This window comes from Gymnodraco acuticeps, unplaced genomic scaffold, assembly GCF_902827175.1.
Source record: "Gymnodraco acuticeps unplaced genomic scaffold, fGymAcu1.1, whole genome shotgun sequence".
Classification (NCBI taxonomy): Eukaryota; Metazoa; Chordata; class Actinopteri; order Perciformes; family Bathydraconidae; genus Gymnodraco; species Gymnodraco acuticeps.
This window is the reverse complement of record NW_022991470.1, coordinates 33,581-38,321: the sequence shown is the minus strand read 5'-3', so window position 1 is coordinate 38,321 and position 4,741 is coordinate 33,581. Positions and strand designations below refer to the sequence as shown.

Here is a 4,741-nt window from a genome sequence, read left to right as displayed (position 1 = left end):
TTTTCAAAGCCCTAAATGGGCTGGTTCCTGCCTATATAGCCAAACTCCTCCATCGCTACACCCCAGCCAGAGGTTTAAGGTCTGCTGACCAGCTGTTGCTGATAGTGCCCAAGACCAGGCTCAAAACCTGAGGTCACCGAGCCTTCGCAGCAGCTGGCCTCAGGCGCTGGAATAGTCTGCCCCTCCATGTGAGGTCGGCCCAGACACTAGGGTTTTTTAAATCCTCACTAAAGACTCACTTCTTCTCCCAGGCCTTCTAGTCAGAGCGGAGCATGACACCTGACTATTCCCTGTGTTTTTGTTTTTTATATTTCTGTTGTAAATTATTGTCTTTTATTGAGATAGTAATGTGTTTTTATTACATGTACAGCACTTTGGCTCAACCTGACTATTCCCTGTGTTTTTGTTTTTTATATTTCTGTTGTAAATTATTGTCTTTTATTGTGATAGTAATGTGTTTTTATTACAAGTACAGCACTTTGGCTCGACCAAAGTCTTGAACCAGCAAGACCAGCCTGGCCAGCTTGTCCAGCCTGGTAAACCAACTAAACCAGCCTAACACCAGCTAAAACCAGCCAAGCAACCCGGGAAACTGGCTATGGACGTTTGTTCACTTTCTTCTAGCTCTTATTATTATTTATAACATCTGTTTTTGTGTTTAATCCATAGAGCTGAGTATGAGCATTTCCCCTCCTGGATTGAGCCAGGAGGATCTATTACTCTGTCAAAGTAAGCCTGGTTTTTAACCTTCTTTAATGTTATATTGAACTGGTGTTTGAGCTGGCAACTATTATGTTGCGTTTGTTTTTTAAAAAGAATACTGTCCTCTAGTGCTTTTTTAGTTTTATTTTCTGTCAATAGTTTTCTTGTGTGCAGATTGTGGGCATTATAATTGACTAAGTGTTTGTGTTACAGGCTCCTCTCCCTCTGGGGGAACCTTGTCTGCTTTCAGTGTAGGGACTGCATGGTGTGACACTTTAAAAGGGTGAGTAAACTAACTCACTGTAATAATTTTGTAGAAGTTGTGCTTTGAGTAGTGCGTGCTTTTGTTCTCTTTTTGTCCCTCACAGTTAGCAGGCATTGTGACCTAGTGGACCAGACCTGCCCATCTGAGGAGGGAAAACCCACCATGTAATAGTGTAAAGTATGTTTACCCGTTGACTGCTGCTGAACATTGACATTTTAACATGTATATTTGTGAAATAAAGCTGCATTCTATTTGGTAATTCATGCCTCTGTTATTGTCCTTGTGAAGGGAAGCCCCACAATCTGCAAAACAACTTTGGATTTAGATTGAGGGTCCACAGGTTCCTCCATCCCCTCAGCAGGAGTTGGTGTTGTCAGCTATTTAAAGGGGACCCCAGCCACAGTACCGCATCAGAGACAGGGTGTGTTCACTGTTGGCCTAATATATTATTGGTCAACTGAACTTGGCTAACGCTAAACACAACCACACCTTAACATAAGCAAAAACAGTCTACCTGCTCACCTGGTGATGGCCCACTATATGGGTAATAGTCAAATGACTTCCACAAGGCCTTTCTATGACACTGAATAGGAACAGACCACAGCTCTGATTTAGGAGATCTTGCTGACCAACTATTGCTGAGTTGATTTAACAGAAAGCCTCTTTAAAATGAGATTATGTTTCTCAGAAGAAAGAGAAATTGTGCCTCATGTTTAAAAAAAAATCTAAAGTCTGCAAGCCAGACTGACTCTTTTCACTTTTTTAAGGTTACACCAGCAAACCCTTGTACCCTGATGCTAAATTACCACTTAGCTACATTTTAAACATTAAATACTTTTCTATAACTTAGAGGCTGCACTGTCTGCTGTTCAGCAAAAGTTAAGGAGACTGGCTTTAAAGGTGAAATGTGCTGTCAAAGTGTGTGAATAATGCATTGTTTCCTTGTCAATAAAGTGAACCATTATGTTGCATATATCACAAACACAAAAAGGACTTTCATACACACAGTAAGTGTACATCTGTGTCTTTATTGGGGCCAAAGGGATGTTAACAGAGTAACAGGTGAACAGTGACCTGGTTCAATAAGATGTATGTAATATCTCAGTTGATAAACACAAGTTATGCCAGATGCACAAACTGAGGGATAAGAATAATAATAGAAATCATTCCATGTGTGATCAAAACCGTAGTTGGTGTGGACAGTCTTCTTTTCCATCATTGTTGGGCTCTCCTGAACTCTAAGAGACAAAGATAATGAACCCTAAATTGCTCCTGATTGCATGGCGATCAGTGTGAGTGTGAATCTTGTTCTCCATTAGCAGGTGCATGCACTATATGAATGTGTGTATCCTGCTGTTCAGCTTGACTTATGTCAAAGACATTTGAGGGGTCACGAGAGTGGAAAAGTGCTATATAAATGCTGCCAATTTACCATATACACTATTTCTATCTCCTTCCCTCCTTCCTTTCCATGACCTTTGAACTGAAGCTGATACTCTAGTTTTGGGTTATTTCGGGAGTTTAAACTTGTAATACTGTTGTCCAGGGTGTGGTCCGTTTGCATTAGTCAACAATGCACAGAAGGATTGTGGGCACTTTTGTTTCACTCGGTTATTTTCCAGTACCTCTTCAATCAAATAACACACAAAGGAAAAACCCAAGAAGTTTGACTTTTTAAAAAAAATGATGATCAATTTGAATACTTTTGATTGTTTTTGCTTCCCAACAAAAACCAATAATCATTCATTTTATATGAATTGCATTGACATCTAAGACGCAGGTGATGATACACATGTCTGTTACCATGCTGCCAGTTTTTGAGTTTCACGCCATGCCTGCCTGAATATACTCTATGCAAGCACTACGGTATATTGAATCGTGCTATATATATATTATACTCTGTAATCTTAACTATATCTGATAGCTCAAGCCCTCCTTTTGTTAGTCTTCCTTTAAAACAACAGAGAGAATAAATGTCTTGTTTATCAGAAAATAGTACTGTTGAGTACATTTTAGGTTTGTACGTTTACGTCCATGTGAAAGATAAACATGATAAGTAGAGTCCCTGTCCATTAAACACCTGTTATTCCCAAAACCAGAAAAAGAGTGATGGTACTTTTCCCAATAAATCATGTCGCTAAGACTAGGCTCATCACTTTGAAGCATTCCTAAATCAAATCTGTGCAAAAGTTAATGTTTATTGAACAAAATAACACAAACAATAACCAAAGCAGGACTATACGGTCAACAGAAAATCAATCAATCAATCAATCAATGTTTATTTATATAGCCCAATATCACAAATGTTACATTTGTCTCAGTGGACTTTACAGTTTGTACAAAATATCAGTATGACAATACGACACCCTCTGTCCTTAGACCCTCACATCGTACAAGGAAAAACTTCCGGAGAAAACCCACAGTTTAAAGGGAAAAATGGGAGAAACCTCAGGGAGAGCAACAGAGGAGGGATCCCTCTCCCAGGACGGACAGACGTGCAATAGATGCCGTGTGTAAATTGAAAAGATAATACATTTGCAACATAGGTAGTCCAAATGTTTGGAAATGCATGTGTGTATAATAGGAAGATGAATCCACGAGGATATCCATCCAGGACCTATGATCCAGGACCACAGCCACGACTCAAGATCCAGGGCTCGCGATCCAGGACAGAGGAGCGCAGGATCATCCATGACTCCGGATCCCGGCGTATATAGACACCAAAAAGAAAGACATTTGGGGAAGCTGGGTTAATCGGAACATGAGAGTACACAGGTATAGACAGAGAGAAGGAAGAAGTAAGATGTCCCCCGACAAACTAAGCCTATATCAGCAAAACTAGGGGCTGGATCTAATCAGCCCTAACTATAAGCTTTATCAAAAAGGAAGGTCTTAAGCGCACTCTTAAAAACGGATAGGGTGTCTGCCGCCCGAACACAAACTGGAAGCTGATTCCACAAATGTGGAGCTTGATAAGAAAAGGCTCTGGCTCCCATTGTACTTTTAGAGACTCTAGGAACAACCAACAACCCTGCATTCTTGGAACGCAATGCCCTAGTAGGACAGTATGGTATAATGAGTTCTTTAAGGTAAGATGGCGCCTGCCCATTAAGGGCTTTGTAGGCGAGAAGAAGAATTTTAAATTCTATCCTGTGTTCTATAGGGAGCCAGTGTAAGGCAGCCAGAACAGGAGTAATGTGGTCCCTTTTCCTAACTCTGGTTAGTACACGAGCCGCAGCATTTTGAATCAGCTGAAGCGACTTGACTGACTTCTTGGTACACCCTGATAATAAAGAGTTACAATAATCCAGCCTTGAAGTAACAAATGCATGGACTAGTTTCTCTGCATCGTTTTGAGGCAGGATATGCCTGATTTTTGCAATGTTACGTAGATGGAAGTAGGCGGTCCTTGAAATTGATTTTATGTGGGCGTTAAAGGATAAATCCTGATCAAATATAACACCAAGATTCCTTACAGTCTCACTGGAGGCCAAATTAATGCCATCCATAGTTAGTATATCCTTAGATAATTTGTTTCGTAGATTCTTCGGGCCAAGTACAATAACTTCAGTTTTGGTCGTGTTTAACATCAAAAAGTTTAAGGTCATCCACGTTTTTAAGTCCTTAAGGCAGTCTTGAATTGTATTTAGATGATTAATTTCATCAGGCTTGATTGATAAATATAGTTGAGTATCATCCGCATAACAATGAAAGTTTACAGAATGATTCCTTATAATATTGCCTAACGGAAGCATATATAATGTGAACAAAATA

The 4,741-nt window shown here is 39.9% G+C and overlaps 1 long non-coding RNA gene across 2 annotated transcripts; it reads left to right on the top strand.

The window, feature by feature from the left end:
• Positions 1-281: 281 nt before the first annotated feature.
• LOC117533025 lies at positions 282-1,739 on the top strand. Of its 2 annotated transcripts, XR_004566988.1 has the most exons (3): positions 282-729; positions 916-1,144; positions 1,256-1,739. It is a non-coding gene; the product is annotated as an uncharacterized LOC117533025 (long non-coding RNA). The 2 variants fall into 2 exon arrangements; XR_004566987.1 differs by lacking the exon at positions 1,256-1,739 and having other exon boundaries at positions 916-1,226.
• The last annotated feature ends 3,002 nt before the right edge of the window (positions 1,740-4,741 follow it).